At 35.9% G+C, this 16,135-nt stretch overlaps 1 protein-coding gene across 1 annotated transcript in view; it reads left to right on the forward strand.

Annotated features, from left to right (window-relative positions):
* Nucleotides 1-16,135, forward strand: part of USP25 (ubiquitin specific peptidase 25) — a 461,260-nt gene that overhangs the window by 179,130 nt on the left and 265,995 nt on the right. The window contains exons 29-30 of the mRNA XM_080562087.1: nucleotides 4,010-4,159; nucleotides 5,893-10,231. The gene's annotated coding sequence lies outside the window, so the exon portion shown is untranslated. The remainder of the gene's footprint in view (nucleotides 1-4,009; nucleotides 4,160-5,892; nucleotides 10,232-16,135) is intronic.

A 16,135-nucleotide genomic window follows, 5' to 3' on the forward strand; every position in this document is an offset into this window, starting at 1 on the left:
GTTCCTACTCTGGCATGATACAGAGTAACACATTTTTTGTATTCTTAACCCCACGAGTTTCTACCTAATCTTAAGAATCCTTACTGAATTCTATTATTTCAGAGTTCAGTAAGAATAGCAACACTGCCAGTTTTGACATTGCTACTGCAGTTGCCTTCTTTCTAGTTTCCCTTCTTATTTATTATCTATTTACTATTCAATATGAAGTTTTTCAAAGTTAGTGTGTTTCTTCTGGCTCTTGTGCCTATAAGTCACCTTGCAGTATGCCAAACAGTTTGCTTCAAGTTAAGGTACTCAGAAGCAGGAAGTTAAAGCAAAAAAAAATCTGTTCAGGTTTGGAATAAAAATTCAGATTTACTATAGATTTTTCTGTGAAAAAAAATCACCTTTAAATAAAGAGAATATTTTAGATATCTCTAAACTAAAATTATCCTAAGAGTATAGGATAGAGGGTATCAGCTTATTCAGGACTTCTAGGGATCTGGTGCCCTTCAGTCCTATTGGACTGGTTGTGGACTGGTTTCAGATATCTGTGGACTGCAGCTAAGCTGAGCAGTTTTGGCATTCTAGTGATGTGGTGAATATACTCCTGAAAGTACATGAGAAATTCCTGAGATCTGATGGCACAGAGTTAATTTACAGCATTTCTAGTTTATGTCCATATTAATAAATTAAATAGGATCATGTTATGATTTTAAGTTTTGGGCATGCAATTTTCCATGTTAATTGCTTGCATGCTCCCTGGCACAGTTTTGGCTTGTGGATTAACTTGTCTCAAGGAATATCATGGACCAAGTAATATGATATGTCAGTATGAACATCCATCCTATTTTTAGGAAACAGAATTAACTATACGGTTGTGAGCCTTGCCATTGTGTTGACATCAGGGCCAGAGGACAGATTTTGTTTTCCCATTAAGTCATAGTACAAAGTTTCCTTCGGTCTTACAAAATCTCTTGTATGGAGCTGACAAGCTTAGGCTGTCATAATAAAGGCTACAGTTGAATAATCTTCCAGACTTCTTGCTCCACAGTGCAGAGGCTCAAACCTCTGGAGCGGTTACTGAAGTGTGGCCTGTACAGAAGCCTTCCAGGAAGCCGTGGGAAACTACCTTGAGCTTCATCAGAAGTCTGATGCAATCGATATTTATTTATTTATTTATTTATTTATAAGATATTTTGCTTTCATAATTTGTTTTTCAAATGAATTTCTATTTCACTTTGCATTTCCAAACATCATCACTGATAATCTCATGGGAGTTGTGCTAGGAGTAAGATGTTAGTGAAGTCTTTGTGTTCTTTCGGATTTTTTTTTTTTCTTTTTTCAGTAGAGAGTGCCAGCAAGCAAAGCAACTTCATGGATGATGGTCATTTTCACGTTGTAGATCTGAGAGTACCAATCATCTTGCTTGAGCCATGGAAAGCCCATCTGATGGTAGAAAATAATTTATGCCATTTTGTAGACCAGATAAGATGAGTTAGAAGAGGGAACAGAACAAATTAGGCCTTGCCTAACATTGTGTAGGTAATCCCTAAACTAAACTATTAAAACCCAGTGCTGAATACCAGTTTATTTAGGGTAACCCAGTAGTCCTGTTATAACAAGTTAGTTATAGTCTAGTTATAGTCATTGTAACTGAACTGAAGATTTTTTCTGAAGTAGCAGAAGTCCTGTGTCAGTCCATTTTAACAAAAACCACACAAATTTTACAGGCAAATGTCTTCTGAAGTTGTGGGAAAAACATCCACCCTTCTTCTATAATCATCTCCTCTCTACGAGGAAAGGGTAAGAAATATCAGCATTTGTAATAAATAAATATATTATATTATAGAATATATTATATATTGCACATATATAACAATAATAATTTTAAAAAGAGAAAAGGAAAACCCCAAGCCCCCAAAACACAACATTGCAAACACCAAGGTTTAAAGTTAGTCACAGACAGCTTAAATAAATGACTCTCAGAGATGCCGACCACCCATCGCTCCTAAAAGTTTTTAATCAGTACTTTGACTCAGAAATGAAGTCATTTCCACCTGGTTTTTAAGTTTAAGCTGTCCAGTTTTAAATGCAGTCTGTGAAACTTTAATCAAGTTCCCAAATTTTGATATATGTTTCCACACTGTGACAAGAATCTACACCCAAAAGTTGATTATGTGCAGTAGCCTGCTAAAAAGTCTACTGTAAAATGCCTTCCACAAGACAGTGATACCATTAAAGCAAAGTTTAATGTTCCATAAACAGTGAAGATTAAACACAGCACTCATGTATGACTCTGCAATTGGAAATTAAGGTCCTTGGCACTGGAACTCTAACACATATGTAAGTAATGCTAAACCAAGTGCGTAAAGAAAATTTGCCTTTGTTTTTCTAAACATGGATGCCAGTTTAACCATGGTGAGTTTTATTCTTACAAATGCCTGTGTAAATCTAAAATTAGGATCTCCGATGAAGTCCACAACATTTAAACTGGTGTATTCAGGAGCAGAAAAGCACAGGAAATCTAATGTTTATGGTAGCTAACAGAATTGAACGGATTTTGGTTTTGTATGTCCAGACGAAGCTGCCAGAGGAAATAAGTTGGAAATTTTTTTATAAATGGATCTGCACTGATCTTCTTTATGTCAGAATGTGACCCATTGCATTTTTTCTTTGTTCAGCTTGCTCCCCCGTTACAGAAACTACCTTCTAACTCCTGTGGCTGTACTGAAGGTTCTTTAAGATAACTTTAGTTTTAGCTTTGCCCTGAAACAGACACCAAGTGTTCAAGTTCAGGTTCCACCTTTGGCAGAGCATGATCAGCATCAGAGCCCTAAAATTTGTTTCCATTTTGCAGTCTGCATTTGTGCAACACATATTAATTATACCTATAGGCGCAGTCCAAGCACACACTGTGATGACTTGTGTGTAGCTGCAGGGTCTGTGAGTTCAGCGGCATGTCCACATTAAATTTGCCCATGACCTCTCATCACACTTCTGCAATTCTGACGTTGACTTTTACAGAGCAGTTATCTGCATCTGATTTGGCCAGACTTCAATTGCGTAGTTTTCACTTTCTCGTGTTTTATTCTCCATAATTCCTTACAATGGACATCGCAGAAGTTATCCACAGATGCTGCCATGGGGTGTACATCTACAGTGTTTTGTACAAGAAATCACTCAATAAACAACCAGTGACCAGGTTTGGAAGGGTGAGAGTGGAGGGAGATATTTAGCTTAGTTTTGTAAAGTTCCAATAATAATAATAAACGACTTGCATATTTTGAAGGTAGCTGCCATTGATTTCTGCCATCTTCTCTTTCCTGTTACAGTTGCTCTGCTCCTACTTTTGTCTGTGAATCTTGTTTCAAGTCAGAAATAGTCTCTTACTGTATGGAACTCTCTCCTCTCACTTAGCCCTCTCACTTTGCTGTTTACCAGCAAGGGAGCATTCTGCTCTTCATTTTACCTTAGTGAATTTTGGATTCCTAGTGAATGTTTTCTGTCATTATTTTAAGTTTACAAATGCTTTTCTCTGAAACAAAGCAGATCTACTATAAAGCGGTCCAATTTCCATGCTCTATTTTGAAATTCGGAGTAAAAGCAGTATTTTGAGCTCTGTGTGGTAATATATGGCATGACATATCAACACTGGCTCTAAAATAATTTTAAAGGTAAATTGTATAGTAAATTAGAGATGGCTCCAAGCCCATTCACAGCCACCTTATGCACTTTTAGAGCTTATGAGTCTCCAGAGGAGGAAATAGATCCCCCAAATTAGCACAATTTGGTTTTCCAGATCAGCTTCTACTTGCACTCGCTTTATTTGAGCCTTAGCTTGTCTTCCTTGTCACTTCTGCTTTTTTAGAAATCTTCCTTCAGCTCATCCTTCTCAAGCTAAATTTAAAGCATCTCATCTGGGTAACCCTTCTCCAGAGCAGAATGTGTGCTTTGCAATTCAGATTTAGCAACTGGATGTCTGATTTATCCTTTTTTATTTTATTTTCATTTTTTTTATCCCCTTTAGGGGCCAGAAGATAGCTAATGTGCTGCAGAACATTCGGCCTTGACTATCTCACCCCTTAAAACAGTTTGTCTGGTTGACACTTAAGGACTTTCCTGTGTATCTGAAGGTCTCTGGATAATTCTGAAGAATTCATGCCCCTCCAGAAGAAGAGTGAGTAACAGTAAAATTACCTAAAATGTCATGGGGTTATTTTTCATTACAAATAAATAAAAAGATACATACTTGTTTACTTCAAATGAATTAACATCTGAAGGGACATGGTTTAGTGGTAAACTTGGCAGTGCTGGGTTAATGACTGGACTTGATGATCTTAGAGGTCTTTTCAAACCTAAATGATTCTATGAACATATTGCCTAAAAACTGAATTCTATTCCTGTTACAATTGCATGACTTGAACTAATAGGATTTTAAAGGACATTTTGGTTAGAGATTTGTGCTTGTTTCATCCAGTAAGGGTGAAAATGAGTCTAACAAAAGCAACTGAAAAAAAGCTGTTTTGTGACTTTAGAGAAAAATATAAAAGGGTCCATTGTGGCTGATGATAATTTTATCACAGTTGTATAGTGTAACACAGGCTGAAAGGAACCTCCTGAGGTCAGCTAGTCCAACCATCTGCCCAAAGCAGGGTAAATTTATTTATTTATTTTTTAACATAAAGTTCAGATAATCTCCAAATCATTCTATCAGAAATGATTTTAACAGATTCAAAAAGATTGCTGGTAATAGTCTAATAGTCTATAGGAGTTCAAAGTTAGAATAAAAATTTGCAAATGTGTTTATCCTCTTCAGTAAAAGAGGGATTTGAAACAGTTGTATATATTCATGTTAGAGGTTGGACTAGATGATCTTAGAGGTCTTTTCCAACCTAAATGATTTTATGATATTCAGGAGTTTCCTTGTGCTGGTTCTTTTATAGTTTTTGTTTTGTTTTGTTTTGTGTTTTTTTTTTTTTTTTTTGTACGTGTGTGTCCTTTACCTCTGATCACATGGAGACCTCAATTTAAATGAACACAATCCATTGTGTCAAGGTAGAATCCACCATTCAACTTCTGATAAGAGGTGCCATTAAGTAAAATAGATGTTCTCTGATCTAGTTTTATGTTTAAATGCTTTGTCTTCTGTTGAGAAGGGAATGATATTGCAGATACATCAAAATGCAGAACAGCCAGTGCTGGAGTTGTTGAGTAATGACGTTATCTATGTTGAGTAATGCTTTTATCTTCAGTAAGCTCATAACCACTAAGGAGGAACTATGGTTAAGCTAAGGCTTTTACAGAGATATCTGGGCCAGTGTAGTGAAATGGCTTTGCATATTGCTTAGAAAATTAAGGAGACGAGCATTTGATTTCAGTCCAGCAAAGCACTTAAGTCTTCCTGTGCTTATGTGCGGTAGTTGTTTCTCTCAGGAGAAAGTACACTGTGAGGGGTTTCTAACTTTTAGACAAGGTAGGTCTCAGTGCCACACTATACATGATACTCCTGTATGATTTTGAACTGGTTTCATGAGACTTAGAAGAGAAGCAGTGTGTCTTTACCCAGCAGTCTAAATAAGAGCTGACTTTCATAATTTTTTATTGTGTATGGAGTAAGTTAAGCCATTATACATTTGTTAGTAGATGGAGACTATCTCATCTCCTCTTTTTCTACAGCTATACTAGCTATACAAGGCTCTCTGAAATCACTTTTCACTGTAACCTGAACTTTTTCTCTCCCATCCTTGATTTCAGTGTGGTCTGCCAAAAACTATTATCTTTTTTTTTCAAGTGTTCACCTACTAGTTCACTCAAAAGGAAGATCAGTGTGCAATACCTCTTGAAACTTTAAAGATTTCATTAAGTTCTATTTACTTTTAGGTTTTGATTTTATGTATTTCTTTTCCAAAGGTTGGACAGGGCATCAAGGAAAAATGGAAAAGGACAGCAACATATGTACTCACATACGTCTATTGTTGCTCAAGGCTAGCAGTTCTTACTCAATTAAGTGCATTAAGACTTCTGGATCTGGTTCCTGAACTTTTGCATGGGCAGTCTTCTCAAGTGAAAGATAGTTGATTTCTCAGGTAAAACCAGTGGGGAGAAGTTGATTAAAAAAAAACAAAAACAAAACAAACTCATAGAATTCATCCAGTGGTACCAGCAGTTGTGAGATTTCGAAATATCCTTTCCTTTCAATAGGTGGCTTATTTTTAATTAAATTGGCAAGACTTCAATTATCTTAAGTAACTAAATACATTATGTATTCATTTAGACAGCCCATATTGAGGCTTAGTACCAGTTGCACTCATTTTGACAAATTTTAGGCAGAAAATTTCTCAGGGGAGTCCTGCTTTCTGTCATTTAAAAAGCTTTTATAATCACTTAGTCCAAAATGGTGATGTAGGCCGAAGTTTGAATCCCTGGCATATTGCTATAATGCTGCATTAGCTTAATCCTTCATTTTCTTGTCAATTAAGGACTTATCTTTATTCACAGATTCACTTATCTGTTATTCTTAGTGTATTTTAATGCTAGTAGTTAAAATCCCTTTGTTTATGGCAATAAGGCACCATTCAGTTTGTGAACTTTATAAAACCAACCTCTGCCAATTTTGCTGTTTGAGAATTGCTGTAAAGAAGTGTTCCCACAGTAATTACTTATTCCAGAGATGTTCACTAAAGAATGAAGTAAGGGGAAAGTGTATAAAACAATTGTACACCAGCTGAGGCGAGTTTTACCAAGCACCTTCCCAGCAACTGCAGGACATTAAGAAAAAAAAAATCTCCTTGCAAAACAGTACACAAAAATCTGTTTGTCTTTAATGCAGTTGCATATACTGACTTTACAAATATTGGAAATTACTTAAGGTATTCACATTTAAATTAGATCTGGCCAAAAGGTTGGGAAAAAGTGAGGGAGGAGAAGCAGGGGGGGTTGGCAATGGCTTTTCAACATGGGGCTCAGCTGCCCATCATTACTTGCTTTGAATGGTTTGGGTCATGGGTAGTGTCACTCATTTTAATACCCACTTAGTCACATTGAAGTAGGAACAGCAATGCTGAGATAAAGAAACATGTGATAAACAAAAACCCGTGCAAAATCTTTCCAGTTGGATATTGCTTACATCACTTTATTTTTTGTTGTTGTTTTTATTTTTGAAAATGTATTATAAGTGAAAGTGTGTGGTAGGAAAGCAGAGATTGTGCTCTTAATATTCAATATTGATTGTGGAAAGCAGCCATGGGTCTGTACTTTGAGCATTTTATTGTAGCAGTACTCACAGAACACACTCAGACCAGAGAACCATTGTGGAAAGCTTAGTGAAAACTTTAATGAAGCCAGGAGTTTACCCATAGCAACTGCCCTGATCACTTGAAGCATCACTTCTCAGAAAAAAATAGCAACTCTGGAAGCTTCTATTTTTATGCTACCTTAGAACACTCAACTAACAAAAAGTATAAAACAACTTTATACTTAAAAATTTCAGTAAATTCTGCCTTGGAGGCCCTTAGTGGAAATATGTGACTGTTAGTGTAACACGGAAAAGACAGAAAGAAAAGAAAACAAGTGTGTAACTTTTTATTCACATTTAAATTTTTGGTATTAGTAACCTAAGAGTTAGATGTGTTCTGCTTTCAGCCTTCAAGGACCATACTTCTTCATGGGCATCAAGGCAGTTATTGGTATACTGGAGAAGAGTTTGTTATGAACATTTATTTTGCTTTCTTGGAAAAGAGATATGGCCTGTTTTTCAGCTGGCAGAACTGTCAGAAGCTTAACAGTATTTTCAGATATCTCTACCTGAATGGACTAACTGTAGCTCATCAGGACCTTGCACAGCAGTCTCATTTTGTATGCTAGGTAGGCTTTCCCTTCTGAAGACAAATGCCAGTTGAAATTATCCCATTTCTGGCCATGCATGCAAATATGTTGGTGTTCTACTTGCAGAGAAAGTTTGGCCTCTTTTGAGGTCAGACATGAGTTGGTCAGGGAGACTTTGGGACTGTAACCAAAATCAGCCCCGTGCTCAGTCATCCTACTGGTGCAGTGTCTCCAGCACCAGGTGATCAACATCCTGCCACAAACAGAAATGTAAAATAATTTCAAATTGTAAACCTTTCACTAGCATTTAAAAGTCATTTCATTCTTTAAAATACGTGTTCCTACAGTACAAGATAAAGCATGTCTCACTGACTTAACAGATACTTATTGCTTTGTTTCTATTTCTATAACACAAATAGGTAAGTGATCTTGGTTGAAAGGGGGGAGTAACGTAGGAGTTACTGAATTCGGTGAAGAGTGATGAAATGCAACCAAAGCTGAAATTTGGTTGTATAACTCTTTAAGTTTTACTCTAATCAAGTAATGGCCGTTAATATGAGGAGCTTGCCTTTCAAATTCCAGGGTGATTCAGTCCTCTTGCTTTTAGCTAAAAAGAATAAGAAGATAAGAGAAAGGAAGAAAAAAAGAAAGAGTATGTCTGTTCTACTGATGTTGTTCACCTGAAGAGGCTGATGAAGATTTCTCCTGATAAACCACAACAGTCCTTTTTAGGGCATTTATCTTTTCTTTCATTATGGCTGAACCAGGAAAAAAGTTAGAAAAATTTACTAAGAAATAAATTGTATATAGCCAAATATTACTGTAAAACCTTGCAAGACAGGATTCTAAGGTCCCTTTTAAATAGAAACTTTCTTCAGGGAAAAGCTTGGCGTAGTAGTTTTAAAAACCAAGCTTAACAGATTTCTTCCACTTTTCAAAGTATTTCAGAATTGGGTTAGTAATTGGACTTTAACCTAGAAAACTGGGTTCTCTCATTTTGCAAATAACGAGATATTATTTTGCCTGTTTTGTTTGCCTTTTTTTTTTTTAACCTACAGCTTAATGGCGTAGGATGACCTGATGCTACATGTTGTATGAGATGGCAAATGTCAGCAGAAATATCACAACTTAAAACTGAATCTTTCTGTCTCTCTAGTGTGCTGCACTAGACTGAATGAGTAAATTTTTCTTAAGCACCTGGTTTTGAGGGTTGTTATATACCTGTCATACCAGACAGACAGACCTTCTGTCTTTGTTGTAAACCGAAGCAATCTCTCTAATCAATAGAGATTACTGAGAAAAAGTAAGACTGCTGGCTCCAACTGACCTGTATATTAAACCCTGAGCCCTGTGCTCATCTTCTTGGATGAACTCTGACTCTGCATTCCTCCTGTGTTATTTAAAAATGACATTTGCCTGCCAGAAGCATGGCATGAGCAATAGCTGTAAAATGTTGCCTAAGGATGGAAATGCTACTGAGATGGTTTCTCAATTGAGTTAACTTTTCTCTTGCAAATTAAATACTTTTCATAGCATTTGCTTGAAAACAGGCACTGTTTCCATTGCACTTGCCTGGTTTTACTTTTAACTGTTTTTGTAAAACTTGGTTTCATGTGAACTGTCCTTCTTTTTAATTATTGAATGTCTCAGAACATACATTGTTTCACAAGTTTTAATCACTAGCTTGTTTTTTTGAGGGCAAAAACATGCATTTGTTTTAGGTTACATAAAGCTAGTACTGAGTGAAAGCAGGTAATGTACATATGCAACTATATAATTTTTCAGAATTCTCTATGCCATTACTTCTGTGGAACGCTATGTTAAAATGCTTTTCTGGTAATGAAAGTGTAGATTGTGAACTGTAATCTCCTCAGCCATGTCATGCTTCAGATTCCGTTAAATGATCCTCATCTTATCTTTTAAATGATCAGCACAGTAAATGCTTAACTCTGAATTTCTAGATAATTCAGTTGTCATAAACAATCATTTTTAAACTGATTGTTCTTCAGACTGCTGCCAGCCTAAGGAGCAGTGAACTCAGCTGTATCCTGCTATTAAGCTCTGTGCTGTATTCCAAATGAAGGCACAGCAAACAACCTTAGCAAAATTTGAGAAGTTAATTCACCAACAGTGTCTGTATTAAGGGGGCTTTTTATTCCCTCATTGAATGATAATGGGCCAGTAAAAACAAGTTTCCCTTATATGAAATTTCCTTTTGACTGGGTAAGCGGTGTATGTACTAAATATTCATATTGATTACCAAGATCAACCAAGAATCTGTATCATCTGTAGCAAAAATCAGATTAGTAATAATTGAACCCAGGTGCTGATGAGGGGGGAAGAAGATCACTCATCAGCTTATGCAGTGCAGTTAACGAGGGGCTGTGTGGAAGGAGTAAGTGCTAGTTCTTGGAACTGATCTGAGGTGAGTGTCTGGGGTATGTAAGTCTTCTATTACTGATCAGTTTTCAGCAAGCTGCAGAATATAGCTGTGAATGAAGTTCACACCTTCTGAAAGTGTAAGATGTGTGTTATCTTGGAACTGTTGTATGAGTTTCCTCTCAGTTATTGTATGTGTAAGAAATCCAGAGACAGTATGGGGAAATCCGTCAGTGGAAGAGTTTTCTTTACTCGTGATCTTGCAAACTGAACTGGGCTGAATGGATGCACCAGTTTAGAGAGTCCAGGCAAGATCATTTGGCATTATAGGATTAGGCATCAATAGGTTTATTTGTCTCTCATAATACCTTCCTGCCAAGTATTTTCCAAAAGATGTAGTAGACTAAGTGAACTATTAAAAAAAAGCACCTTATGATTTTAAATCTCATATTCAGGAAAAAAAAATAGGAGGTATGATCTCTAAGACTTTTAGTGAAGAAGTGTAGAATCTCACTTTATTGATGCTCTGAGTAGCCCATAAATGCTTACCCCTTAAACTCATAAATACATTTTTCTATGCTTCTACTGGCACCTCTGCATCTTGTGAATTGTAAGCAGCCACACTTACATACACTTTCAGCAGACATACTTTGGAGCCACGTATGTCCATGACTAGATCTTTTGGCAGAATATGAGAAATGCAATGGATTTTCTCTTTGTCTGTTTTTGTCAGACCTCAGTTTATCTCACAAATATTTTGATGTTAGTATTCTGATACAGGTAATATGTTTGTTCATGGGTTCATAGCTTGCAAATTAAAATTAGGATCATGAAATGAAGACACGTTGAGAATATGTTTACTTGGGAGTGTGTTAAAGTAAATATTCTCTGTAAAGCACTTGCTCTGAAACTAAACATAATTGTAAAGTATTTTATTTTGTATTGTCTTTATGTTTTAAAAATCATTAGTTGAGGAAATACCAATTTTAGGGCCAAAAAATGTATCTCAATGAGATAAAACAGTTTCCTTTTTTTTTTTGTCTAGTTTTTTGATGCAAGCTACTCTAACTTTACTCTCTGCTCCCTTGTAATATAATTAAACGTAAAATAGGGTATCTAGTTTTATTTTCATCAGTCTGAAGCATATTTTTCTCCTGTTAACAAAGATGTGAGATTTGCCAGAAATAATTTGCATAGTTTAGTCTGTTCTACAACTATCTTCAACTTTTCCCTCCTTAAACTTCCCTTCAAGTGTAATCCTGATTTGGCTTCTTACACCTACATAAAAATATATAACACATATAGAGATATATGCATTATAATACATAACCAATTAATAAGATTATTGTTCTGAAAAGAAAATGATATTGTAGAAAGTTCACGTAGATTTCCCAAATTAGTAAATTTGCATTGTAAAACTTATGGACATTTAACACCTTATATCCTGAAAAATATGCAATAGTTTTGTAGACTCTGGAGAACATGTCAATTTCCAAAATATTTTGGCATATTGTTTATGAAAGTATTTCACTAGGGTTTTTTGTTTGTTTGTTTCAAACAGAATAGTTTGAACAATTTTTATTTTAATTTTTTTCCTCTACAGTCTTGAATAATCTGTAAGCAGCTGTATTGAGTCAGTGAAATAATCTATTAGGGAAAGCTGCTTCTGGTGTGAAGAACTGAAGCAGGTGGGGCATGGGATGGGACCAAATAAATTTCAGTATAATGTCCTTTCATGAAAAGGCTGGATTAAGTTGTTATTTGTAGTTGTAGTACTGACCTTTTTCCGAGTGACTTACTACACAGATGCTTTTTTTGTTGTTCTTGTTGCAAAATATGGAGCAAAACTTCTTACACTGAAGAACTTGCGCTATGCCTAACATTTGCTGGACCACAATAAGCCATGCCAGCCTGTATGCTCTATATGGTCAGAAGGACGTCAAGCACTTGCTCTCCTCTGTAAACGTTCCCTTGTCTACCATAAAAAAGGCTTTCTCTGCATCTAGTTATCTTTTGGAAAGAGACAAATCTATCAGACTACAGCTTTTTACGTATCTATTTACTTATACGAAAGTATATAAGTACACACATCTGGTTAATACAGGGGAGGAGACAAGATTACCTTAAGATTTTCCTAACTTCACCAGATCATCATCAAATCATTAGTGAGTCTATTACAAAGCACAATTTTATTAAGCAGACGTTTATTAAAAGGATGAGTTTCTCCAGTCTTTGTTGAACTTTGAGAAAGTAGGTAATAGAATTGTACCTCCACTGATTACAAAGAAATAAAAGACTTTAAAAGCTAGATACTAATTTAAAGTATCTATTTTTATAGTTGGGTGGTAACATTTTGAAGGTATTAGGTCCCTGCTTGTGAAAGGTATGAGTTTGTTTTCAGGTAGTTATTATGTTCACAATTTGGGGGGGGGAGGGAGTAGTAGTAGTAGTAGTAGTAGAAGTACAGTGATCATTGACCATGCTTGATTTAACTGGATTGCAGCTATGGCTAAGATGCTCTCTGTAGGCAATAGAGTAATGAATTAATCTCTCTGTGCATAGGCATGACTTTTTATTTTATTTCTTGATTTACTAGATATGGTAGTGATGCTCCTCCTGTTCTGTAATGGTCTGGTAGCACTCAGAAACCTTAGACATGAAGGTTCAAATTCTACCCTGGTAAATTCTGTACAATTTTCAGCTGAGAACCCTTTCTTAAGGCTACTTGATTTCTTAATCTGTGTGGAGCTTGCAAGAGCTCTGATGAATAGTGCTTGGTTCTGCATTGCAGAAGCATGGACTTGAATTTAGACCTGTTGAAGTCTTCAAAAGATTATCCAAAACTGTCTTTAATTCTTTGACTCTTCTTGGGACTACATGCATTTTGACAGTGTTGTCTCCTGCCATGTACTGTGACACTGGAAGTGCAGGTAGCTCGAATTTACCTTTTACCCAAGAGTCTCTCCCTGCAAGGCAAAGACAGCCTACTTGACTGCCGTGTCCATCCAGCAGGCTCAAGAAATACCAGACTTCTGGGCACACATCTTTAAAAGCAAAGGAAATCAACAGTAGCTATTGAAACCAGGCAGTGCAGTTTATTTTTCTAAACATTTTAATTCAATTTCCAGGCTTTTCCTTGCCTCCTTTATTTGCTTTGTTGTGGACTGGACTGAACATCTAAGTGATGTTCTAGAGCTTAAGTTTGAATGTTTCAAAGCTCTGTCTGTCCTGTCTTCCATTTTCTTTCCTACCCCCTCACTCTTTTTTTTTTTCCATTTGGCTTTAAAGAATGTATTGTGGACTGTACACTGGTACAGGGTTTTCAACTGACAATAGCAAAGTTAACAGTTCAAATATTATGTGTTTTGAGAATAAAAAAAAATAATTGTTTAAAGTTACAAAATTATTGTGAACCAAAATTGAAGGCAAACTACATGTGAAAACATGTTCTATTAGAGAATCTGTTTATTTTTCTCTTCATTTTAACTCACTCTTTGGTCTATTTGTACTGAATGGATAAAGGGTCATGTAACATTAATACTTGTAGTAATTATTTGAAAATCAATTTCTAAATGTTCTGTTTCTCAGCATACAAGCATAAATAAGATAACACAATGGTTAAGGCAGGGCTGTTCAATTTTTGTTTCATTGCTGCATGTGTAGGATGATCATAAGACTATGTACGTGTCAGATGAGTTTTTTTCACATCTCCATTTCTAAAAGTCTTAGAAATTCGGGATTGTAGGATGAAATATCAAAATAATTGGAAAATGTAAAATCTACCAGGTGAAAGCTAATAAGGAATTTAGAAAAGAAGAAATACATAGACTTCTCTTGGATCACTCTGGGATGCTCAAAGCATCTCTGAATTTTGTGGCAATTGGAAGGATAAAAAAGTATACTGGGAACATTTGGTGACTATAGCAGTAGTCAGTATGTACAATACAGTATGGCATGTTCAGGATGGGTAAAGTAGTTGGTAGGCTACAGACGTAAACTTATATGGACAAGGCAATTCAAACAAAACCTTACTGAGCTTGAGAACAGAAAATATGAAGAGGTCTAATACATGATGATGCTTCCTTCCTCACTACATTCTCTCATCCTTCAGTTGCTCAAGCAGTTTAGGACTATCTTAAGCCAGAGGCTATGCCTGCATCTTTCTGTTAGTAGGCTATGATTCATATGATTCTTGCATATATTTTCAGCTTTTTTTTTTTTAACATTTACACTTATGATGTCTTCAGCATTCTGTGGCAATGAATTCCATGGTCTAGATATAAGCTGTGTGCAAAGATGCTTCTCTTGCATGTTTTAAAGCTGCTGTCTGATAATTATACTTGAGGCTTACTAATGAGAAACAGCAGAAAATCATTGCCACTCACGTTCTCTATACTGCTAATCATTTTATAGATTTTCATTTTATCCTGGTAAAGAAATGTTCTCGCACCATAGATCATCATCTTCACTCTTCTCTTGCAGAGTTCTGTTACATGATTTTTTTTAATTTTTTTTTCTCCAAGGATGCCAGAATATTGCCTGGATTTAATCTTTATACCATGTTCTCTGTTCTTTTCCTATCAAGTTCCTAATATTGTATATCTTCTTGACTTCCACTGAATGTAAAGTTGGTATTCGTATAGGGTTACAGACAATATATTCTGTCCTAAATGGTGATGGCCAATTAATATTATGCATACATGTGCATAATTAGGTACACAGGGAATGTATACGCTTACATATGTATTACACGTTAAGATATATATTCATGCATATGTATGGATATTTGAGTTAATATTCCTTAAGTGCAGTACTTTACATTTATCAAAGAATTTCACTTGTTATGTTACAAGCTGATGATTTGATACGAGAAGTCCTCCATAACTCTCCATACTCCTTTGGCTACACAAATAATTTTGTATTTGTAGCAGTCTTTTTGGTATTCCTCCCACTTCTATTATTTCATATGACAAAGAAGTATCCTGAACAAAACAGGGCCTGGCATAGACCCCTGTATGACTGCTTTGGTAGACTTCCCTTATCATCAAAACTCAATGTTAACTTCTCACTCCTAGTTTCGTTGCTTTCAATGCTTTCTTGCATTTTGCTAATGGTTCTGTTGAACATGCTGAAAACCAAAGTAACCACTGTGAGAGGGCAAGCAGTGCTGACCTGCCCTTAGCTCCCTGAGGGGAAAAGATCTGCCTGTGCATTTAGGGAAACTGATGTATTTCTGGAGGCTTGCTTTAGCCAGCCAGAAATAGGTGGGGTTAGTTTGTATGTCGATGGAAGAAATTCTGTACCAGTCCTACACACAGAGTTAAAACACATACATATAAATTTATATTTTGGGGCTTCAACTATCTCTGATATTTGATATCTCTGTTACAATTTCCACAAATATTCTTTAAAGGCTAAGAATTTCACTAACTGAAGCTGGCAGTTCTGTGTCAAGTTACTGGATGTACTGGGGCAAGGACTTCTGACACAATATGTATATATGCAGCCTCATATATTGCTACCTAATGAGTCAATGACATTAACACACACAGATGTATGAGGCTAATGTATGTGTATGTTGTAAGTATGTCCTGGATGCAATGCAGTTTTATTCCCTACAGATACTGCTAACACAAATAACATGTCACAGCAATTATTCTTTGCGATGACTGTCCTCCTAGCCTTATTTCATTTATAAGCAGCCATTGTGCAGTACCACATAAAGTGTACAAGTAGAATAGCTTTGGCTTTCCGTTCTTGTTTTGTGGAAATTAAATACTTCTATCCCGAGTAAGGGTTCTCTTTGTCTAACAAAAGCTTGTTGTTTTTTTTTTCCTAGTCTTGCTTTTCTCACATCACAGGTCTTTAAACCAACTCTAAAGCTTTGTATAGCAAATTATAACTTTTTTTTTTTTGTATAACAGTTCTGTATAACTTTGCAACACAGGAG

Source organism: Anser brachyrhynchus, assembly GCF_964034855.1.
Source record: "Anser brachyrhynchus genome assembly, chromosome: 1".
In the NCBI taxonomy this organism is placed as follows: Eukaryota; Metazoa; Chordata; class Aves; order Anseriformes; family Anatidae; genus Anser; species Anser brachyrhynchus.